Source organism: Equus caballus, chromosome 14, assembly GCF_041296265.1.
Source record: "Equus caballus isolate H_3958 breed thoroughbred chromosome 14, TB-T2T, whole genome shotgun sequence".
Taxonomy (NCBI): Eukaryota; Metazoa; Chordata; class Mammalia; order Perissodactyla; family Equidae; genus Equus; species Equus caballus.
In genome coordinates, this window is record NC_091697.1 from 61,754,655 (window position 1) to 61,780,718 (window position 26,064).

At 39.4% G+C, this 26,064-nt stretch overlaps 1 long non-coding RNA gene across 1 annotated transcript in view; it reads left to right on the forward strand.

Annotated features, from left to right (window-relative positions):
• The first annotated feature begins 963 nt into the window (after positions 1 to 963).
• LOC138917298 (uncharacterized) overlaps positions 964 to 26,064 on the forward strand; it is a 49,188-nt gene continuing 24,087 nt past the window's right edge. The window contains exon 1 of the long non-coding RNA XR_011425085.1: positions 964 to 1,053. This is a non-coding gene — a long non-coding RNA (uncharacterized lncRNA). The remainder of the gene's footprint in view (positions 1,054 to 26,064) is intronic.

Here is a 26,064-nt window from a genome sequence, read left to right on the forward strand (position 1 = left end):
CAGTTTATCTTAGATGCAAAGAGTACATAGGGAGGCAAGGAAACAGGAAACCATTAGCAGAGAATTCCCATTCTAAACCTCCTTCTAGACCACTGGCTCTGGTTCACGCTTTCATTGCTGGTTGAATCAGCTTTTATCAAAAGGGTAGGGTTCAAAGTTAACACTTTATGGTGACAAAGATCTGAGTTTCCTGTGACTGCTTTTCTCAAAAGGGGATATTGTAAGAGAAGCAGCGTGGTGTAAAAGCTGAATAAATGGAATCAATCTGCCTGGGTTCAAATCCTACATTTAACAATTACTATCTGTGTGATCTGGGGCAAAATACCTAAACTGTGCAAATTTCGGCAAATTTCGTTTTCTGTACAGGGAAGTAAAATTAATTCTACTTCTCTCAAAGTGTTCTTATGGAGATATCCATATAAGGGACTTAAATAGTTGGTTTTTAGTAAGTAATCAGATTTAAATTGTTGTTGTTGTTGTAATTTAAATCTTCATGAATATCGTATTCCTCTGTAGGTGTAGAAACCACCTCAGTTAGAGTGACCAACCATCCTGATTTGTCAGAGACTGAAAGGTTTCCTGGGCATTGGACTTAGAGTGCTAAATCTGGGGACGTTCTGGACAAAGCAGTAAGAGTTGGTCACCCTAACTCAGAAGTAATCATACTACACTGGCAGTTACGGGCCTTTTGGTTTCTTTCCAACTAAGTACTATCTCTATGACTTGTATTCTTTGCCCTACCTAGCCAAAAAGGACTTGGAAGTGTAATTACTAACAACCCCACTAGCTGGGAAGAAGTGGAAACTACAGTATTCACTGAGTAGGCTTAAACATTCTATGAAGGCAGAATCCTTTTTCAATGGAGAGAGGACTCTTTAAGAAAGAGATAGTGACTGATGTAATTTTTCTCTGCTTATTAGATTTTTTACAATTGTCCTTTTGTTTCATTGTTAACAGAGTGGTTGCTAAGACAATCCCTTCTGGATGGAAGCAGAAATAAGATGCTGATGGAGCTGCTATTCCTCTCTACTACTCAGCCATCTGCAGAGAAAGGTATTTCGTGATTGTCTTTCCCTTTTGGGTGGTCATAGGAATAAAAGAAAAAAATATATTAGCTGCTCTGGAACGGAAGATGGGAGTGAGAAAAGGAAGTGCTGTGAAAGACATTTGTCTAAGGCTGATCTTTGGGGAAACTAGGGGACTTTGTTATTGTTTTGTTTTGTTTTTGTTTCATCTGACTGTATTTTATACATTATTAAAGCATTTGTTAGGATTGTGACATTTTCAAAAGGCAATTTCATGAAAAGATTTGGGCATACAGTATAAAAAATGTTCATTTATTACGTTCATCAGAATGAAAGGTTTCCTGGTTTCTGTCTCTCCAATCAGCCATCAGCAGCTGGAAAGGCCCTTGAGTCCCCTATATTCATCCCTGATGACACCTGAGATATAAACCACAAGTTACCTCTTAATGGCTTGTCAACAGAACTCACTTACAAAGCTGGAAAGTAATGGAGTTCTTTCTTGCAGATGGCCAAATGCCATTTTTGCATACCTAAGCAACTCTACTTCCCAGGTGGTTATGCTAGACATTGATGTGTTCATGAAAATGAAAATAACTCTTGTACAAGAATTCTTTCTTGATGGGAATGTGACATTTTCATTTTTTAAATATTTAGCAAGTAACTTATAGTAATAATTGTAATTAAATACTACCATGTAGCAGACACTAGGCTAATTGCTTTTAGTATATTATCTCATTTATTCCTCACAACTATCCAGAAAGTATTAGGAGTTCTTCCAGACAGATGACAAAATTGGGAATCATAAAAGAAAAGTAATTCACTCAGGTCTCACTGAAAGAAGTTAGCAGAATCTGACTTTGAAATCAATTTGACTGTCTTTAACACCACAATCTTACCCACACCTTACATTCTCCTGCTACTTAAAAACACCTCTAATATATACAATTAGACATACAACAAGAATGAAACAGAATGTCCTCTATAAGAGTAAAATATTTTAGTAAGTTATAGCATGGTCACAGGAAAAAACTTCTCTTTGGATAAGGAACTTAACCTTACTGAGTCTTAGTATCCTCCCTAACAAAATGAGAATACTAATTTCCAATGCACAAGTTTGCTTTTAGGCTATAATGAGAATGTATGTAAATTAAAAGTGATGCTTAATGCATGTAACAGTGCTATCTGTGACCCACTGTCCCACCCTGGTCCTTCTACACGGTCAGTTCATGCAGGAATAGAGTTCCTTCCCATCATCTCAGTGGATGCCAAGGGCTCTTCATCACCTTTCTGGCTGTGCTGAGGAGCATCCTCTGGAAAATGATCTTGTGGAAAAGCTGGACTATGGCAGAGCAAAGACTCCAGGTGCTGAGTTGATGTACGCTCCCAGAAAAAAAAGGAGATAGAGGAGTGGTAAATTGGTGAGCCTGATGATCCAGAAGGATCTCACCCACGTGAAACAGGCCAGGCACTTGACTGCTGACCACTCTGATTCTGAAGTCTCCCTTGGTGTCCCTGTCCTCCATCTTGAGCCACTCTCCTCAGCTCCTGGGCAAGGATCATGTCTCTAAGACCCAGTCCCAGTTTGTGGCCCGAAGCACATCGGTTACTTCTTTCGAGTTTCTGCCTTCATCTTTCTCTGTCACCTGATCAATCTCATTTACTCTCTACTCTCCTCTCTCTTTCTTGTCCTCTCATCTAATTGCCCTCAATGGCCCAACAGAGTGGCTTCAACAACTTCTTAAAACATTGTGCTCAAGTTTTGAGGGCTCAAATTGTAGCTGTCAGAAAATTAGCTCTCTTTTCCTCATATCCTACCATAAATTCCAATGCCTTTTCCTTTTATCCACTCTACTCTATTTATCCATCAGGCATAACCCAAATATTATCGGTCTGAAAATTTCCCAAGTCTACTAAAGGAAAAAAATCTCTTCCTTCATTGGAAACTAATAGCCTTTTGGGCAAAATTTCATCATGGCACTTATCACTATTCATTATAACCATTTGCTTATATGCCTCAGTCCTAAAGAGAATGTAAATTCCTTAAGAAATGAAGCATGCCACAGTTGACTCTGTATCATCAGGGTCTGCCAAGGGAAAAGCTAGGGGCTTTCCTTCTTTATTGCTGCTTCTTTGTTCTTATACTGATTGGTCTCAGAGAAAGAGCAGAAATGCAAATAGGATAGTCAAGAGTTTCAATCAAAAATTTTGTCTATGTTTCTCTAGAAAGTAAAAATTATCAGTAGGAGAATAAATAGGTAAACAAATTATGATATGTCCATTCTATATATCCATTATGATATACATTCCATTCTATGAAATATTATAGTATGAAGTTAAGTAGAATAAAGCATATATATATATATATATATATATATATATATATATATAAAACACACATATATATATGAATTAGTGTTAAAAGTTACCTTACATATTATTAAGTGGAAAAAGCAATCATAATATAATTGTTTGACCATGATACAAGTTATATGATTTTTAAAAATCCAGATAGGTGCAAGTAGGAGAGGATGAAGAATACATCTGAACAATTCTGTATGCATGCAAGTTAGTTTTAGTATAAAAAGAACTTGAGGCACATAATGTTTAAAAGTGTAACTTTGTGACGTCAACTGAAAAGGGTGAAGTGGAGCTATAAAAGAGCAGAGTTTTTGCATGCTATTGCCTGGGTTCCATCATGTAATGGTGAGCACTCTGGACTCTGAAGGTAAGCTTGTATAAAGTCAAATTACAGTGTGATAATTTAGAATGTCAGATGTAATCTCCATGGTAACCACAAAGAAAATAGCTATAGAATATACACAAGAGAAACTGAGAAAGGAATTTAAATGTTTCACGACAAAAAATCAACTAAACACAAAAAAATATACTAATGCAGGAAATGAGGAATAAAAAAGCTATAAGACATTTGGAAAACAATAGCAAATGACAAAATTAAGTTCCTTGTTATCAGGAACTACTTTAAATGTAAATGGATTAAACTCTCCAATCAAAAGACAGAGACAGGTAGAATGGGTTAAAAAAAAAAAAAGTGACCCAACTATATACTGTCTACAAAAGACTCATTTTAGATCCAAAGACACAAATAGGTTGCAAGTGAAAGGATGGAAAAATATTGCATACAAATAATAACCAAAAGAGAAAGGGGGTTGTTAAATTATCAGATAAAATAAACTTCAAATCAAAAAAGATTACGAGAAACATAGAAGGATAATATATATTTTTTGAAATTTCAATAAAGCAAGAAGATAGAGCAATATTAAACATTTTCTGTAACAGATTACCAAATATATGAAGAAAAATCGACAGAATTGAAGGGAGAAATAGGCAGTTCTACAGTGATAGTTGGAGACTTCAATACCCCACTCTCCATAATAGAACAACCAGACAGTAGGTAAGTAGGGAAAAAGTAGACTTGAACAACACAGTAAACCAACTAGATCTAACAGACACATACAGAATACTCTATCCAACAACAACAGAACACACTTTCTTCTCAAGTGCACATGGGACATTTTCCAGGATAAACCATATGTTAGGCCACAAATGAAGTCTTAAGAGATTTTAAAAGATATACATCATACAAAGAATCTTCTCTGACCACAACAGGGTGAAGTTAGAAGTCAATAACAAAAGGAAAACTGGAAAATTCACAAAATTGTGGAAATTAAACTGGAAAATTCACAAAAATTGTGGAAATTAAACAGTACACTTTTAAACAACCAGTAGATCAAAGAAAAAACCACAAGGGAAATTAGAAAATTCTTATAGCAGATTGAAAATGAAAACATAACATACCAAAACTTAAAGAACACACTGAAAGTGGTACTAAGGGAAATTCATAGCTATAAATGATTACATTACAAAACAAAAAAGATCTCAACCCAACAACCTAACTTTACAACTTAAGGAACTAGAAAAAGAAGAAAAACTAAACCAATACTAGCAGAAGGAAGGAAACAAAGATAAGAGCAGAAATAAATGAAAAAGAGAATACAAAAACAATAGAGAAAATCAATGAAATCAAAAGTTGGTTCTTTCAGAAGATCAACAAAATTGACAAACTTTTAGTTAAAAACAGACTAAGAAAAAAAGAAAAGATTCAAAATATTAAAATTAGAAATGAAAGTAGGGACATTACTACAATTCTATGGAAATAAAAAGGATTATAAGAGAGTGCTATAAACAATTGTACACCAACAAATTGGATAACTTAGATTAAATTAGGACAAATTTCTAGAAACACAAAACTTACCAAGACTAAGTCACACAGAAATAGAAAATGTAAATAGATATATAGCTAGCAAGGAGATTGAATCAGTAATAAAAGATTTCTCAATAAAGAAAAGCCCTGGACCTGATGGCTTTGCTGGTGAATTCTACCAAACATCTAAAGAAGAATTAACACCAATCCTTCTCAAACTTTTTCAAAAAACTGAAGAGGAAGGAAGACTTCCTAACTTATTCTTGAAGGCTAGCATTTCTCTGATACCAAAGCTATACAAAGACACTACAAGAAAAGAAAACTACAGACTAATATCCCTATTGAAAATTGATGCAAAAATCCTCAACAAAATACTAACAAACCAAATTCAAGCAGCATATTAAAAGGATTATTCACTGTGACAGTGGGATTTATACCTAGAATGCAAGAATGGTTCAACATACAAAATTTGATCAATGTAATATACCACATTAACAGATTGAAGGAAGAAAGCCACATGATCGTCTCAATTGACGTAGAAAAAATATTTGGAAAAATTCAACACCATTTCACAACAAAAACACCTAACAAAATTAGGAATAGAGGAGAACTACCTCAACATAATAAAAGCCATATATGAAAAATCCACAGTGAACATCATACTCAGTGCTGCAAAACTGAAAGCTTTCCTTCTAAGATGAGGAACAAGGCAAGGATGCCTGTTTTTGCCACTTCTTTTCAACTCAGTAATGGAAGTTCTAGCCAGAGTAATTGCACAAGAAAAAGAAATAAAAGACATCCAAATTTGAAAGAAAGAAGTAAAATTATCTCTGTCCACAGATTATATGATTTTATACGTAGAAAACCCTAAAGTTTTCTCGTAACAAAAGTTGGAACAATAAATGAATTCAGTGAAGTATAAGAATCTAAAGCCAACACAAAAAATCAGTTGCATTTATATACAATAAAAATAAACAATCCAAAAAGGAAACTGAGAAATCAATTCTACTTACAATAGCATCAAAAAGAATAAGATACTTAGGAATTAACTGAGGAGGTTAAAGCCTTGTACAATGAAAACTTCAAAACATTGCTGAAAGAAATTAAAGAAGACACAAATAAAGAGAAACACATCCCATGTTCATGGATTGGAAAACAATATGGCAGTTCCTCAAAAAATTAAACATAAAATTACCATTTGACCCAGCAATTCCACTTCCAAATATATACCCAAAAGAATTGAAAGCAAGCTCTTAAAGAGGCATTTGTACATACATGCTCATAGCAGCATTATTCACATTATTCATGCTAAAACATGAAAGCAGCTCAAATATCCATCAACAAATGAATTGATAAGCAAAATGTGATATATACATATGATGGAATATTACTCAGCCTTAAAAAGGAAGACAATTCTGACACATGCTGCAACATGGGCAAAGCTTGAGGACATTATGCTATGTGAAACAAGCCAGTAACAGAAAGACAAATACTGTGTGATTCCATTTACATGAGGTATTTAGAGTAGTCAAAATCACAGACACAGAAAGTAGAATGTTGGTTTCTAGGGGCTAGAGGAAGAGAGGAATGGAGACTTATTGTTTAACGGGTATAGAGTTCAGTTTTGCAAAATGAAAAGAGCCCTGGAGATGGATGTTGGTGATGGTAGCACAATACTAATGTATTCAATGCCACTGAACTGTATACTTAAAAATTTTCAAGATGGCAATTTTATATTTTTGTATTTTACCACAATAGAAAACAAGAATTTGAAAACTTAGAATCTATCTTTCTCAAATTGTCACAAATACTTTCTCATACACCCTCTCATACCTGTGCAATAAACACAAACAGATAGGGCTATTTTCCCATTTCATAAGTGAAAGGACTGTGCAAATGAATTGAACAAATTACAATCTTAACAGTTATTTTTGTAGGTTATTAATCATATGTGTATCACCAGACATTAAAATTTGAAACTGTGAATGTCATGTTCATATCAGCCTTAGCCCTAGGAATTTCATGCATTCATCCGCGTATTTGTCACATATTTTTTAACACCAAGTACATGCCAACCGTATACTGGAAGAATAGCAGTGAACAATTGCTTTCATAGACCACTTTCCAATGGGGCAAGAGAGGTATTAAGTCTTTATAAATAAATACACAAAATCAGGTAGTAAGTGCTAATGAGAAAAAATGTTGCAAGGTAAGGGAATACAAAGTGGCTGAGAGTGCTATTTGAGATAGAATGGTGGGGAACGATTTCTTTGGTATTTAGAAGAGGCGCATAAATATATTGAATAGAAGCTGGCATGCGGCTAAGGAGAACATTCCAGGTGGAAGAAATAGCAGTAAAAGCCCCAGAAACAAGAACATGCTAGTAATGTTCAAGGAACATCCAGGAGTCACGTGCATTTGATGCTGAGGGAGAGTAACGGGAGATGAAATCAGAAAGGCAGTAGGAGTCTGGTTCATATGATCAGAAGGGCCATTGTGATGTTTAGGTTAAGGTGGGTAGTCGCAAATTTAAAAGAGGCAGTCAGCAAGGTTGTCTGCTTTTCTTCCACATATTCCCAACTCAGGTGCATGAGTTTTTCCAAGGAGATAAGATGACCCCAGAGAGCAGATTCTTGAGGTTATATGCAAAGAGTGCAATGTAAAATTGGGTTAAGGATCAAAATGATGACATAATGGAGGTGGCAGACAGTGAAGAATTATTAAGTCCAGTGGACTGGAAGTCTCTGTGAGGGTGAAGAATTGTTGGATTCATTGTTAACTAGTGTACGTTAGTTACAGAAATATAGGAGATGGCTGTTGAAGAAGAGGATGCTTAAAACTGAGTTTTGGAGAGTCACTATTATTTGTAATAGCAACTTCTAGGATATGATTGAAAAAACTCTGAACTTAGGAGTAGGGTTGGTAGTTTGATTTAAGGATCCTGAGGGTATTCTCAGGGGTGTCAGAAGTGCAGAATCATGGCTTAAGGAAACCAAGGAGAGATTGGAAGTGAAAAAAAAAAAATCATAGAATGGTGGTCTGAAGGGCTGAGAGCGGAATGGGAGCCATGTAGCCCAGGATCTAGCAGGATCGCTGCAGATTGGCTCAAATTCACTATTAGATCCTTTTGATGGGAAGCCTTCTTCACTATTAGCACCTGAACACCAGGCAGAGGGAAAGACTCATGATATGCCATGGCCTGTGGTTGCCGCTGTAAGTAGAGAATCTGCTATAGTTTCGAAATGGGACAGCATGAAATACACAAAGGTACTGATCACCTAAAAGGAAAGAGGGAAGGGTGCTGACTCTTCAAGGCAAATTCTGGCGGTCATTAGCAATGTCAATAACCTTCCCTCTGTTGCAAAGAAGTGTTTCCGGTTGCTGCTCTACAAATGGTTGTTAAAGCTTGCAGTTGGAGGTATTTTTTTTTCTGTCACTCTTTGTAGCAGTGGTGATCCAATAGTGACTAACTAGGCTAAAAACAATGTTCATTACACTGTTTTATTTTTATGGTAGACAAAGGAAGTGGAGAATATTGTTGCTTGCCATTGTACAGGTGGGGGAACTGAAGTTGAGAGGTATTAAGTGATTTGCCCCATTCATATATCTACCTCATATTCAGAGGCAGAACTTGGACATGAAATCCAACATGTTTCACTCCAAAACGTGTGCTCTTAACCTCTGTTCTTCACTGCTAAGTTCTTCATAAAATAAAGTAAAAGCAACTAAGAATGCAAAAGAACCATGAAGCAAGAATTGGAGTGTTTATTAAGCAATAATTTACACTTCCTTTGTGCTTAATAGAATAAAGACAAGGTATCAAGTAAATAAAATGGTCCCTAGGAAACTACAAGGCAATTTGGTCTAAAATAACTCTCCCAAATTTAACACTCAGTATTTAAAAAAATCAAAATGAACATTCTAATCGGATTATCTTATGAGGCAATTTTGGTGGCAATGCAGGCGTTGCTCTGGTTTCTCCTCAGGTCTCGGGAACATGTATTCTATCATCAATAGCTACACAGGATATATGGCAAAAAGATTTGGATGATTCATTAAATGCAAAGCTTTGGCAGCACATATGGGGAAGTGTTTATAAAGCAGTTTGGGAAACAAGACTGCAACAAATTCAGGTTAATATTCTTCCCAGAAGCTGCTGGTCCCCATCCAGAGAGGGTTATAGACAGATACTTCATTTTGGAAATGCTGAAAATGCAGAGCTGTTACTCTCTGTTACCTCAGTTTGGTTCTGATCCTTACCTAAAGCAGTAAGCCTAAGTCCTTTTTATCAATACTAGGTCTTTGGGTGGGTAATTCTAGAACATAGCACATTATCAACAAAACAATAATAGGTACTTTGTTTTAAGCTCTGCAACCAATATTTTGGACAGGGAATAAACAGTGCTGACACTCAAACCATGAAAAAAACTGCCAAGACAGGATTGCTGACTGAAAGAGTATTAGGTGGAGTTTAAATCGTTTTTAAAAGGCAGAGTCTGGACTCTCACTGGTTCTTGACCAATAACTTTGGCCAAAGAATCAACTTTACTTCATGCTTTGCCTCCAAATTTTACCTCATGTTATATGGGAGATTGTCGTTATTTAAATTATACAAGCTACCCTGAGTTTGCCAGGAGCTCTTTGTCACCCTCTTTATAGAAGAACTAGCTAAATGTTGGTCAAATTTTAATAGGAAATAAAAGAGAAAAACATTGCTGTCTCTCTAGGTCATTGGGGTAAAGAGAATTTGGGGACAATGAGGAATCGCTGGACCCAATACTAGCAGGCAGACAAGTTCTGCTGAGTTTTGAACCTCGTTAACTCCTTTCGGTTTGTCCTCTGATCCAGGCTGGCCCGAGTGAGTTCCAGCAAAATCTGAGGAATGTCAGGTGATGCCTTCTTCAGTCAGCAACCAGCAGGAGTTCTGGCGACCAGCCACAGCAGCCTGCTTTGGCATTGATGAAGGGTCTGGTCATGAGACTAAACTCCACTCACAAAGTTCTTGGAAGGGAGAGAAGTTTCTCTGGCCGCCCAAGGTGGCTGCCACGGGAGGTAGAGGGCATTTCTGGGGAAGCCGTTTGCCCCACTGCCCTTCTAGAATTGGAGGCTAACCCTGGCTTTAGTCTCATAGCGATTGTGGTAAGAAACCGCCATTGCTGCTGTGAAGTAAGCTATACGTGTGCAGAGGTCCACATGTGCCTGCCATTATGCTGTAATGTTCCATCAACTCTCTGGGAGGGCATCTGTCCCTATGTGTCATACACAATCATGAACCATGAAGAAGAGATGGATCGAAAGGTGAAGGAGGCACCAAGGGCATGGGATCTTGGAAAGGGAACTTCAAAACCACCATCATAATAAGCCAGTTATGGAGTTCTAAGCTTGGGCCAAGCTTTGTGCTAAGTCTTTTATATCAATTATTTTACTGAAGTGGCACAACAACCCTAAAAGGCAGGTATTATAAGCCCCATTTGACAGTCCCTTCGGTCACGTGTTAAAGTGAGCAAGCTTTCGAAAAACAGCTTGACTCAAATCTGGCTGATGAGACTGCTCCTCTGTTAACCAAAATTCTATTTGCTGGAGTCCTGCGCAGACATCTCAGGATTTCCAGGAGCACAGTCCCTGTGTGAGCCAGCTGGCCCCAGTGGCAGCCAACATTCTTTGGGCTGCACACCCGTGATGGGAAGCTGGAGTCCAGCCCTCCGCACAGCTGGCTTGCGAGCAGCCCTCTATTTTCCTCCTGGAACTCCTTCTGTCTGCAGGTTTATGATGCTCAGGCCTTTTGTTAAATCTGGCTGGACTGTAAATGAGAATAATACTTTGCACTTCTACCAGGCCTGTGTCTAAAAGTTTTAAAGGACTTTACAAATTATGTCAACAAACCTCCGCCTCCCCCTGGTATAGATATTTCAACAATTTTGCAAATGAATAATCAACAACACAGACAGTCATCTGTTTGAGGCTTTTCATAATCACTTAATCAACTAACAAATGAAGCGTTGATTGCCTTTACTGAGGGAGCTGATGGCAGAACCATTCATTTCTAGATATACAAGCTTTAACAAAGCAACGTTCCCTTCGTTTACCACATCAAAATCTGCGGCTCTTATGTGGTACTATCAAGGCTATATTCACTTTTCACGCTGATTAAATAACTTGCACTGGGAGCAGGGAAAATAGCAACAGCTGTAGCCTAATGCCTATAACCTGGAAAGCTTCCTCCCATTATTAGCTTTGCATGAAAGTGAATATTTTAGTCTCGTTTTATGCACACATGGGTCAGGGATCTCTGCATGAAAACTTGGTCTTCACCATCAACTCCCAGAGTGTTAGGACTCTGGAGCTGAACTGCCTGAGTTTAAACCTCAACTCTATCACTTACCATCATTGTGTTTTGGGCAAATTAATTACTCAACCTCTCTATGCCTCAGTTTCCTCATCTGTAAATGGGGGTAATCAAACAGTTCCTACCTCATAGGTTTCTTGGTGAGGATTAAATGAGTTGATGTATCACAGTTGCTCAGAACAGTACCTGGCATACGGCAGGCTCTGTATAAGTGTTGGCTACAAATATAGTAATGAATATTAATGTCATAAATCTGTGCATGAGGTAAACCACACTGTAGCTTCAGTACCGTTCATTCTCTTTCCATATGATTCCAAGAAAGCATTTTATTTCTATGTGGATATTCTCATTTACAACTGAACCAGAGACAAAATCACTCACCCAAATGAAGAAATGCACACTCTGATGTTATTTGTATAGATTATCTTCTCAAAATCAAGATGTGATTTTACCTTCTGGAGAAAATGTTGTGATTCACCATAGTTTAATATACAATTTAAATGAATTTATTAATCTTCATTTATCTGTCCATTTGTTAGCTTAATAAATCTCTCTCTCTTCATTTCCCATATATCTTTTTCCTATTAAAATACCTTTTCCAATTTTCCAGACATTGCTTCCTTATGTTTTAACAGTCAGCTTTAAACCCGAATTTCATTTTCTCTGCTTCTCTTCTCAAAGTTCACCACTTTATGTTACCATCAACATTACATTTTCTCTTGACTGATCATGGCCTCATATTCGATAATCTTTCTCCCTTTTTACACTTCAATTCCCATATGCAGCCTCACAACCCCACTTCCTTCCCTTTCCCTTTCTTTCTTCACACTGTCTGGCTCCTTTCCACTGGATTTCTGTCCTACTTTGTTTCTCCACCAGGATTTTTCTCCCCAGAGAACTTTGACACAAATCCCTAAAATTTTAATTTCTATTAGCCATCAGTCCATACATCCCCCTATCCCATAAGACCCTGGGGAAAAAAAAAAGCCTTCATCTGGGCTTCCATTAGCTGTCTACACTCTGAGACCATCTTAGGGAAAATCGACATTTTAAGGACAATTTAGCCAATAGCATAGCTCCTTCACTCTCCTAAATACAGCAGTGGGAATACTCCCATTTGGGCCTTATAAATCCCAAGCTTAACTGAGGAGTTTCCTTATTCATTTCAAATAGACACAGACAAGTACAGTAAATTCCTCAGAATGAAATGTGACTGACAGATAAATAGTACCCAAGAGGATGAACAAAAAAATCCTATGGACTCCACATATTCTAGCCAACCTATACAGCATTTTCTGAACAGTTCTAGAGCCATCAATGGGTCAGCACAGTTAGCAGAGCAGGCTGCCAGAGAGCCAGATGTTGCTGTTGGAAATACATCAGCAACACCTCGTGCACACAGCCATGGGTCTACAGAGGAAAGACTAGAGGGCAAATAAACTTTTATCCCTTTATTACAGTCATTCAAATGACAGTTGCTAGAAAATATTATCATGCTGGGCTTTTTTTTCTCCTTAGAGAACCTGCGTTAGACTATGGAGATTAGAAGCAAAGAGATGTTAAACTCTTGATAAAATGGGAAAGAGACTGAGGCAGAAAGAGACCAACTTTCATTATGCAAGGAACATGCTTTTTGTTCCCTCCTAGAATGAAATACATCGTGTTCCATATTTGAGTTCAATAACGATGCAGAGCCAACGCAGCTCCAGTCTCCATTGGGAACGTTTTCCTTGGCATCGGTCTGCACATTTTGGATTAAACACTGTTCTCTCTGAACTGACAAAGAACTTAGGTAATGTCTTTTTTGTAAGAACTTTACAAATATATTGGCAATGAAGCTAATTGCACTTCGAAAGCTCCTTTTTCTAGCAATCACAAAAAATTGACATTATACACAACTGGAAAGAACACCTTTGTGTTAAGGTTTATTTTATCCACTGTTAAGGTATATCCATCTGTTGAAACCATTTACCGGTACTTGGAAATACAAACTAGCATTTTAGATCATTTACTGAAGAAAGATGATGTGTCTGACTCAACACAAGAAGATTTGCCTCAAAGAGGGACTATGTATTGTGAAATTAGGTACTGGGAGCACAAACAGCAGTGAATTTCCCTTCAGGATGGCAGTGTTCTCTTTCCACCTTCCTTACTTGCCACTGTATCGGGTCTCTTTTCTTTGTTATTTGGTGGAAAATCTCCATAGATAATTGGAAGTGTCACTAAAAAGGAAGATTCCCCTCAGCACCCTCATGATGACTGCCACCATTATTACTACCTGCAGCATCCTCACTACAACTGTCTCCACCATCATCACGACAAGGCCACAGACACCTTCCCCATCACCGCCACCAGCACCACCACTATCACCACTGCCACCACTACATCATTACCATTACCACCACCATCACCATCCTCACTATCACCACCTCCACCCTCACCACTCCAACACTACCATCACTACCACCACCACCATCACTACTGCTACCACCAAGACCTTCTACATTACCATTGCCATCACTACACCCATATCAGCACCATTACTATCACCACCACCACCACCACCACAGCTTCCACCCTTCCCATCACCATCACCACCATGCTCTCTACCATCATCACCATCAAACATTTTTCAGGACTTTTTTTCTCCCTTTCCTTTTATTTTGTAGTTATATAATATGCTTCTACTGCCCAGTTCCAATTCTATTTTCTATAACGATCCGTCTCAGCCAGAAATGACTATGACTATCTATATCACTCTTAGCTGCTTTGTGTTAATGTTACAATATTACAAGCTCTTGGATATTTTTTTCTTCACATATTTTTTTCTCTCATCTTCCCTTCATAGCATAATGACTTCCTTGCCCATAGTAGGCATTCTACAGAAAGGTGATAAACAGTAAATGAATAAAATAGAAAAAATTCACTCTATGGTTCTCTTCCATTCTCCATCCCCTGTCAGAATGTGTAAAAGCAATCAAATGCTGAGACATTGAGTAATGGAAAGGAAACTGGGGATACGATTATACAAATACTACGACTTTAGCAATCAAATAACCAAGACTTGGTTACTTTTATTCATATAACTTCTGGATCTTTCCCTTATTATCAAATTCTGTCAATCTCTAGCTGAAAAATCTCTGAAAAATGACAGATTAAAAAAACTGCTAACATGGGCCAGCCCATGGCGCAGCTATTAAGTGCGCATGTTCCGCTTTGGTGGCCTGGAGTTCACTGGTTTGGATCCCGGGTTCAGGCATGGCACTGCCTGGCAATGCTGTGCTGTGGTCGGCATCCCACATATAAAGTAGAGGAAGATGGGCACAGATGTTGGCTCAGGGCCAGTCTTCGTCAGTGAAAAGAGGAGGATTGGCAGCAGTTAACTTAGGGCTAATCTTCCTCAAAAAAAACCCCAAAATTGAAAAAACACTGCTAACAGATAGGACAGTAAGAGTAGTGCAAATTGATGGCAACAAGTTCTTACTCAGGCCTTAGCCACTTGCCCTGGCAGAGACTTCCTCAGGGAAAGACAAGAATAGAATTATAATAACTCATGTTTATTCACATATCATGTACCAGAAGACTCTGGGACAAATTAAAAGGTTTATTAGGAAAGTTGCAGATTTGTTTTTCTCAGGGAATCTCTATCTTTATTATTTATTTATTTATTCGTCCCTATATCTATTTTCATAAAACCTTTTCTTTGCATGCAATTTACATGGAAGCGGAAAGAATTTGATGATTTCTGACGTCCCTTGTTACCCCGATACAAGCCTAGGATTTTCTATCAATCGTGGACAGGATCTGTTTTTACAAATCCCTTAAAATATGAATCATAATTCTAGCTGCAGAAAAGAAACATTCCTGAAAGTACTTTATCTCAGCCATGGCCTCAAGGCTGCCCTTGCAAAGTTTGTGAAATCTAATGGGATTACAGGGGCAAGACGGAGAAAGACTGTCAGCATCTCTCACATGAGATAATAACAATAATTCTAAAAATGCTTTTGTCTTGTTGCAACAACTGTCATCAGAGAGGCTCACATTTTCCTCGAAGCAGCAGCATCTTTACAGACAGGAATCACTCCCAAGAGCGGGAGTATAGGGCAGAGGAGAAGGTTTATATGTTGCAGCCCAAATAGCTTAATCACCGGGGACGTATAGTTTGATGGTCGTCTGGTTTCAAGGATTAAGGAGGAGGTTATTTGTTCCACTGCCAACTCTTTCCTAATAAACTTCTCCAACTGGGGTTCATCTACTCATTATCTGTTCAAACTGTTAACATTAATTTCTTAGCCTATGCAATCAGACAAAAAGTCTTGCGATGTGATTCTTGGTTAATGTTGTGCCAGAAACATCAGGATCTAATGAATGGAGTCCTGGCCTGAAAGCCAAACTGATCTGATTCTTTTGTCAAGTCCATCCCTGACGGGTTCAATCGGTATTCTTGATGAAATGGGCTCAGCAGTGAGTTCCTTAGATCTTCGAACAAGTAATTAAACTGCTCTGACCTGAAATTCCTTATCTCTAAAATGGAAGGATTCGTTATGTAATCATGAAGCTATAATCTCCCTATAGACCAAGCCGTCTCTGGTAGGGAAGGAAGAAACCTGGGAGTGAAACGTCTTTTCCATGCCACAGTACAGACAGTTCCTGACTTACAATGGTCCAAGTTACAATTTTTCAACTTTACCATGTTGAGAAGTGATATGCATTCAGCAGAAACCATACTTTGAATTTTGAATTTTGCTCTTTTCCTGGGCTGGTGATATGTGGTATGATATTCTTTCACAATACTGGGCAGGGCAGTGAGCCGCAGCTCCCAGCTCCCACGATCATCAGGGTAAACAACCAATACACTTATAAGCATTCTGTACCTACACAACCACTCTGTTTTGCACTTTCTGTGCACAGTATTCAATAAATTATGTGAGATATTCAACACTTTAGTATAAAGTAGCCTTTGTGTTAGATGATTTTGCCAAACTGTAGGCTAATGTAAGTGTTCTGAACACGTTTAAGATAGGCTAGACTAAGCTATAATGTTTGGTAGATTAGTGTTTTAAATGCTTTTTCAAGTTACAATATTTTCAACTTATGATGGGTTTATCAGGATGTAACTCCATCGTAAGTCGAGGAAGATCTGTATGGTGAAGACACAATTAGCCTTTTGCCTCTACATGCATTTTGTTTACTCAACAAGTATTTATTGAGTTTCTACAATGTGCCTGGCATCGTGCTAGGTACCAGGTATACAGTAGTGATCGAGCACAGATATATTTACTTGCCTTGTGAAACCTATAATCTGTGGGAGTCAAATATTAATAAAGTGACCATACAAACAAATGTATTGTCACCACTTTGATAAATACAAAGAAGAATAAAAAGATGACGGCAAGTGGGATTCCGGTACCCCTCCTGACTCACGTATAGTGGGGATGGTCGAGGTGGAAGGGAATGGGAAAAAAGGAAAGGAATGGGAGAAAGAGTTTGCCATGGCTTGTGGAGGGTCTATGGCAGTCAAGTCACAGCCAATGCTGTGCCACCGGAAATGGATATGCAGAGGCACAAGTCTGCACTACAGCATCGCAGGAACTACTGAATCCATGTTCATGAATAGTGAGGCATGAAGTGCAGTCTAATTAGCAGACCTCTCAGAAAAGAGGTGTCTGCTGTGTCATCATGCAGCAAGTAGCATCACATAACCACAAGAAGTTGTCTGTGCGTGTCTAACACACCACTAAGTAGGACTAAAACCATAAGAATCTAGAACCAGGGGCTGGCCTGGTGGCTTAGTAGTTAAGCTCGTGTGCTCCACTTTGGCCGCCTAGAGTTCATGGGTTTGGATCCCAGGTACAGACCTACACACTGCTCTCAAGCCATGCTGTGGTGGCATCCCACATGCAAAATAGAGGAAGATTCGCACAGATGTTAGCTCAGGGCCAATCTTTCTCAACAACAACAACAAAAGAATCTAGAACCAATAGCAATCTGAGTTAGAACACCAAGGTTAGTTGCTGTTTCTCCTATTTTCTGTGTGATTTGTGGTGGGTAGAACATATGAAAAATACATTGCCTTTTCTAGAATTATCTTTATTCAGAATCTCATTTCCGGTTTTTCTTTGTCATTCCGTACTATCTGAAGATGGTAAAACAGATGATTTTTATACAAAATTATGGTTTTTCTACTTTATCAAAAACCCATGATATAGACAACAAACGGCCATTGAGCTGAAATTCAGAAACCAGAGTCTGTTAAACCATCAACCTACTTGTCCCGCTGTCCAGTGGGAGATGTAGACATGCGTGTGGGCTCCAGATCATGCATATCACTGAAAACTGGCTCCCCAAGTTTTGGGAAAGTTATTAGATTCGTAATCCCACAGATATTATTATGTCTGGATTTTACACCCCCACTTTCCTGTTCTCTCCCTCTCATCTGCCCTCCAAATGACCAATGACTTGTCCACCAACACACAGAGGGACAGAAATGCAAAAAGAGAAAGGCTAAGTGCCTTTCTGCCCTCATTTCAGAGGATCTGAAGTAATATCGTATCAGGAGCAAAAAGTTCTGTCTACCATCCTGACCCCCGTTGCATTGCCTCTAACTTAACTCTCTTTGTTCTTTCCCCGTTTAATGTCTGGCTTGACTCCTATCCAGTCCCAGCTCCCTCTACTCATGCTTTAATCCACCCCTTCTTGGCATGATTTCTGGCTGCAGCTGCCAAATCTAGCTCTGCTGCCCCTTGCTGAAGGCTGACTCTGCTTCCCTGGTGCCCACTGGCAGCTCCTTCACCCTCACCACGCCTGGCCCTTCTCTCTCCCTCCAACCCTTCTTCCCCTCCTTCACCCGATGCCGGACTTCAATCCACAGCAGTCCAACTCTTTTACACTTTTCAGAGATTCAAAAGGTATTTCTACTCCCTTGCTTCATAATTTTTTCTGCCTTTTTAAAAAGTTATATTGTTTATGGAAGAAAGATATTATTAAAACAACCAAAAAAGATATGAAACAGAACTGTAAAAATAACCCCAAATCATGCCACTTAGAATAAGGCAAGGTTTAATATATTGATGAACATTATCCAGACATCCCTCTTTCTGCATAAAGGCTCACCTGATTTATAATAACAATTCTACTTGTATGGGAGCCTGCAGAACAGAGTGATGCATAATCTGCATCCTTCACTGTCTGTCTGCCAGTAAATCAAGGTCCACAGCCGCCTGATAAATGGCTGCATAGACTTCTATTTTACGAGTGTGTATGTGTGTGTGCGTGTGCACGTGTGTATGTGTGGCTATTTAATTACCAAAGGGCATTTGGATTGTTTGGGACTCTTCCACGTAGCCATCCAGGAAACTGTGGAAGGCAGAGCTGCTGCTTGCTGATCATTTTGGGTTCTCTCTTCTTCAGTAATTCCTTTGTATTCTAAAGCTGCACACTTGCTTATCTGGCTTCTCCCTGGAATGGAGCCTGTGGAAGGCAAAATCATGGCCCCACAAAGATGTCCAAGCCCTAAGCCCCCGCCCTGTGAATATGTTACCTTACATGGCAAAAGGGACTTGGCAGATGTGATTAAGGTGAGGATCTTGAGATGTCCCCATCTCATTTTAAGTACTCCCAAAATTGCTTATAAGGCAAAGAGGGAGGCAGGGGAGTCAGAGCCAGAGAAGGAAAAGTGATGAGAGAAGCAGAGGTGAGAGAGAGAAAGAGAGAGGAATTTGGAGATGCTACCTTGCTAGCTTTGAAGGTGGAGAAAGGGACCATGAACCGAGCAGTGCAAGCTGCCTCCAGTAGCTGGACAAAGCAAGGAAACAGGTGCCCCCTGGAAGCTCCAGAAAAACATTCTGCTGATGCCTTGATTTTAGAACTTACGACCTTGAGATCTGTAAGATAATAAATTTGTGTTGTTTTCAACCCCCTGATTTTCTGGTAATTTGTTACAGCAGCAATAGGAAACTAACACAGAGCCAGTCTCCAATTTTCCCCTTAATACTCTCCTGAGACATTCAGTGAAATCATTATCACCCATTCTGGGGACTCTTGCACAAATGTAAAGAATTTGATAATAAGCCTGAAATTCTCCCTCACAAATAGTTTCTTGGAGTTCTACAGATAATTAACCTAAGAATAATCTTGACTTTGGGAAATGTTCTCTCCGAGAGGTCAGTGGGGAAAGAAGAGAGCACCAGCCTCTCCAATACATCAGGTGAAGTTACCAGGTCAGCCCATGGCAGACGTAACATCCCAGCCTCACTCACAGATAGGTGGCGGCAGTGGGGCCCCAGGTCTGCATGACTCCTACCTTCCCCACAGACCGCTGGAAAACTGGACCCAAACAGTGACTATGTTTGAACATTACAGTTCTCTTCAACATCTTGGTACAAATTAAAAAACTTTTCACTGTTGGACTCCTCAGATGTCTTTTTTGATAGGGTAAAGTAAGAGTCGAAGGTCCAAACATTTGAAAGAGTAAAAGGAATTAGCAATCCTGGGGCGAGCACTGGAGTAGATCAACTATAACTGTTGCCCATATAATATGCTCCCAAAATTTAAGTAGATGAGACAAAACCATCACTCACCCTGTGAGGAGAGCTGCAATCTACCACACAGACAAGGACCACAAAGAACTATCGTATTACATCAGCTTCCAGGTTCTTCGGTGGCAAGCAAGTGATACAGATGCTGGCTAACTTAAGAAAACAGAGATTTTATTGCAAGGGTAAGAAGTAACTCTTGAAATCCACGGGGAACTGAAGATGGAGGCTTGGAAAGGTCAGCACCCAGGGCAGCTCTGGAGACCTAAGCAGCAGGAAGTAACAGACAGACTCATTAGGGCACTCCCCTTGGGATGGAAAAGCTACAAGATTTAAAGCTGTGTCCAGCCTTAGAAAGGTGGGGAGGGAAGACTGATTGACAATCCCCAAAATATGGTTCCCAAAGGGCAGAAACTATTTAATAACAATAATAGTAAATAGCTCCACAGTGTTTCACCATGGCCAGGCACCATCTCAAGCACTGTACAGATGTTAGTTCATTCAATGGTCAGCAACCCTATAAGGCCGATTGGTTCTGTTCTTGACCCCACTTTACTTAAGAGGAAACCGAGTTACTGAGAAGCGAAGTACCTTGACCAAGGTCATAGAGCTGGTAAATAGATAGCCACACCAGGATTTCAGTATAGGCAGTCTGATTCTAGAGACTAATACTTAACCGCAACATCATGAGGCCTCTCTGTTCATTTGCCAAGAGAAATTTTGGGTACTGATATCAGAAGAATATGGAATGGCTGTGGGTGGCAAAAAACCATATTGGGAGCCAAACTATAATTAGCATTTATTGGGCATCAATGTACTATGTGTAATAAAGTAAAACATGAGAAGTTAAATATGGAGAGAAGGAACCCCTATCCTTGCACGGACAACACTTTTATAACATAAAGCAATTTATTCAGATGTGAACTCCACGAGTAGGAGAAATTTGATGTCTCGTTCAGTGCTATATTCTGAGCACCTAGAACATGGTCTAGGATCTGACTCACAGTCAGGTGCTCAATAAATATTTGTCGAATAAATGAATACAACAAATACATCTAAAAATATATTTAAATAATTTTTAAAAACAGATTCAAATACAACAACCGTACAGTGTATCTGTGGGAGAGATGCTGAGTCAAGACATGAGAAGACAGTGGAAATCATGGGGAGCTTCCTAGAGTAGGAGGCTTTGGCCATCAGATGTTAGAGTCTGTGACAACTACCAGTATGTAAGTGGTAGAGCAACAAATATAACACTCTTCATTACTAGTTCCTTTGGAGGGCTTTTCTAGTTCTCACTAAAGAGATTATTGCTTTCACAATCCTCTAAAGTGAGTTGTAAAGGATGTGAAAATAAATGCTTGACAGTGTTTTGAATGTGGTTAAAGAGTCTAAAGAGATTCCAAAATCTGAGCATTTTGATGGGAGAGGAAGAGGATCAAAAAGAAGGAGATAGAGAGTATAAAAGGTACATTTTAAGATTTGATTATTTTTTGGGCGGTGAAGTGGGTTGATGTATAGGCAAGAGGTTAAAATTTTTACCTTTATAAAACTGGAGATAGAACTGAATATTTCTGACTTTTCAATAAGTTGAAAAATCAAAGACTGTACAAAAGGCTCCTGTGGAAGTAATGTCCCTTTATTTCTTTCTGGGATGCAAGGCTAACATTTAGCCAGTGTGCATGTCAGAGATATTCAGGCCATCCCAGCCTTCCAAGGCCAGTGTCTGTCTCAACTGGTAGGTGCCCATGCAGCACCGATTGTCAAATATTTTTGGAGAAAGCTCCCTGGTGGATGTTCAACACAGAGAAGGGGGTGGGACTGAAACCACAGTAGAGATGCTTCTCATGAAGAGGATACTGATTTATGGACAGAAAGCAGGGGCTGAAATAGATGCTTCTTTGGGTGACAGTTGTCTCCAAGGGCAAGTGCTAAAACTCATTGCATTTAAGTTTCATAGATTACTGAGAAGAGGACTTCCTCAGCATGATCTCTATAATTATGAACTCCACCTACATTTTAAAAGTAGCCAGCAGCCAGACTAATGAGTTCAAACTAAAGAAAGTCTAAGGAATCTTTATGAGCAAAGAGTCAATCAAGATATACTCTCTATCAATCACAACCCAGAAAAGGGATCTGAAACCACTGTGGAAATACTCTGAAAACGTGAGCGCATTATTCAGACGTGTAGTCTACATAATTAAAACGAGGAGACATACGGCAATCACTCCAGGAAGACTAAAACATTTAGGATGGGTAAATCAAAAAAAGCTGAGAGAGAATATGATCAAAATCTACAAAATCACCTACAGAACTGATAAACCATGGAACCTAGAGTAGTAGATGGTCACTAAACGCTTCTTAAGAGGGTAAATAAACTAAAGAATTCTAAGTGCTCATTATTTTGAGTTCCAAGTTTCTTTAAAATTTTGTATGTGCATATGAGAGAGAGATTTCACAGACTAGAGGATAAGCCCCTTGAAGATGGTGACAAATAACAATATTGTGTGGTCTCCCCATCATGACCTTCTTGCTCCCTCAGTACAATCCACCTCTTAGATCCCCAGCCATTCAAACTCTAACCTCTAATTTCTAAAATAACTGCTAACAATGTGATCCACCAATCCAGGTTTAGTGGCCTTTATAGCGTTCATGGATAGCGACTGGACTTTCCTTACCTCCCCAGCATTTTCATGACAGAGACTGACTGGCTCGCAAAGCCTGAGATATTTACTACCTGGCCCTTCCCAGAAAAAGTTGGCCAACTCCTTTTGTAATTACTCTCCTCTGCCACCGTAGCGTGAAAGCAGCCACAGACAATACGCAAACAGATGAGCATGCTGGGATTTGACCGGAAGGGAATTTTTTGTGGAGCCCTGATACAGAGGAAAATAACCTGACCCTACTTCAGGAGTTCAAGGATATGAACCCATAACACTGCATGGAGTAGTGAAATGTGCCCGGAGTCTGGAAGGAAGAGTAGGAGCTGGCAAAGCACAGCAGCAGCCCAGGGGAGGGCATTCCAGCAGGAGCAACAGCACAGAAACAGAGATGAGAGAAGACGGGGGCAGTCAGCCACTTCAAGCCACACGGCATGGCTAGAATAGTCGTTGCATGTGGAGAGTGTTAACAGATGGGGCTGGAAGGTTAGCTCCACTCAGTCAGGACGAGTCTATTCTGTCTACCTCTTCCCTCAGTGCCTGGCACAAAGCCTGTCAGGGAGCAGGGGCTCCATCAACACTGGTTCACTCAGAATGAAAGATAGGCAGGGTTTAGATCAAGAAGTAACTCGAATTTTTGGCTTTTTAAGGACAAGAAAAAGAGAAAGCAACGAGTGCTACGTCACTGAAACAGCAGGAGACGGCCACTTGTGACCTGCAACCATGGGCAATTTCTTCAACCCTTCTGGGTCTCTAAACCTTTATTTTCTTGAACGTAAAACTGTAAAGGTGACACTTACCTCATGGTATTGTTGCGAGGATCAAATCCAGAGTTGTTTGAGGAAACTACCTGGTACAAGGCCTGGCACCTAGAAGCAGTGGTTATTGAGAGTCTGCGTTACTGCAGAGTTTGGCAGCATCTCAGTGTTTGATATTATATCTCATCTGGCAGGGAAAACTGAAACAGAGCTGAAGACTGTGATGGTGAAAGCAGCACGCCGAGATTCTGTTCTGGTTTCGGCCAGGATTGTTTGTTCAGTCCCAACAGCTAGCACAAGTCCTCCTTTGGGACCCTGAGAAATCACCAGCCACACGGTAACCAAACGGCGGGCAGAAACCCGAGCAGCCAGGAGGGAGGCAGAGGCGGCCTTTGTGGACAAAAACATTTGTTCCCCTTAAAGAAATAGGATGTTTGAAAAGAAAACACACAATCTCGGAGAGGCAGACTCCGGCACATACATTTCGGTTCCCACTCCCTCCAGATGGACCAGAGGATCAAGCCAGCTACATGATATATTCCTTTGCCAGGAACAAAACTCACAATAGGGAATGCTGTGTTCCCACACAAAATAATTTTGGTGTTCTATTGAACTAGAGTGGTTTCCAATTGCCATTTTCCAGAAGGCGAGCTACCCCTGAAGTTCTTGATGCATCTAAAAGTCATGAAATCCATAATCAACTTGTGGCTTGGGGTGTTGTTTACTGTGACCAAAAGAGTACCCTGGAGGTTTTTCAGGCTTTAGAAACACAGAAGAAAATGAGTTGAATGGACTCCCTTGTGTTTTACACTTTTTAAACTGGTCTAAACTGGAATTGGGAAAATTGTCTGGCATGGGGATAATCTATAGCCAAACTTAACTCGATGGGCCTTACTCCATGGGGAGCCTGGAATAACACAGCTCGAAGAGGAGACAAATAAGCACGGAGGCAAAGGCAAAACCCAAAAGCAGAGTTCATGAGGCCACAAAAGACTTCCTGGGTCATCTCATCCAGCCCCCTGCAAAGTTTCTCCTCTGTAAAGTCACTTTTCTTCAACAACCCGCTCCAGTTCTGCTGGGCATCTTGCTCCCCACTCAGTGAGCATTCCCTTCCCCCAGTGTTTGCCTCACTGACATCAGTGACACTAACCAAACTCACCAGCTTCCTATGTAAAATATAATTCTTGATCAAGAGTTGGCTTTCATGGCTCCCGTTGCAACTATTGTGAGATAATACATTGTATTTATCTTATAAATCTTCTCTTATCTATTTTTTGTCTTTCACTAAAAAGCGCAAAATGATTATTTACTTTGCATCACTATTTAAACAATATTTTCATCAATAATAATAAATTTTAGGAACTTAAGGATTTAGGAAATATTTAACATTCTTAAAATGTAAACCTATATATGCATACACATGTATAGATTTATAAAATTAGGTTTTTATCTTTTATTTTATTTTCTATCTTTTTAAAGATCAGCACCTGAGCTAACATCTGTTGCCAATCTTCTGCTTTTTTTTTTTCTTCCTCTTCTTTTTTCCCCAAAGCCCTCCAGTACAAAGTTGTATATTCTAGTTGTAAGTCCCTCTGGTTGTGCTCTGTGGGACACCACCTCAGTGTGGCTTGATGAGCGGCGCCATGCCCGAGCCCAGGATCCAAACCAATGAAACCCTGGGCTACAGAAGCAGAGCACGCGAACTTGACCACTGGGCCACGGGAGGGCCCCCTGAAATTGTTATATTTTTAAAAGATCAGAAGATACATAACTTCTTTAGTTTTTTTATACTCACATGACCTTAGGAGTTGTATAGACCTTTGGTGTTTATTTTTGCCCTTTTTCTGAGCACCTTCTCTAGCTATACTGTGGATAGCTGTATGCAATTGTATATCTGAAAGAAATTCTGCAACATTGAAGAAGAGTTCTCAATGCAATGTCTGTGAATAGAGCAGTGAGAGCAAAACAAAAATGACTTGCTTATACTAGTTATAAGTTAAATCGTTGTGGTAATAAATTGGCTATATGCAAGCCAGAACATCTGCACAATTTTCTTTCGGAGAATGGTTATGAGTGTGAAGCATGAGTGACTCTCTGGCCCACTGCCTTCTCCATAGCCATTTACTTTTCTTTATGAATTATTCTTCCCCAGTTTTGTCTCATTATAAAGATTGTTCCCATTTGAAAGACAGTACAGCATCACGGTTAAATGCGGACTCTAGAACTGGACTGCGTTCTAAATCCTGCTTTGCATCTCACCAGCTGTGTGTCCCTATGCAGGTCTAATCTCTCTGCGGCACAGCTGCCTCATTTGTAAGAAAATCCAGTCATTGCAATAACCTCATATTTGTGACATCCCTAAGAATTTCATGGTCCATAGTAAGAGTTCACTGAATCTCAGGTAGGATTTACTTTCCCTTCATCTCTTCTGCTATGTCCTTTTCCATGAAATCCTTCTTCTCCAAGTTTGTAAGAATTGACGTAGCAGTAATCTCGATATTATTGTAGTGTAGAAATAC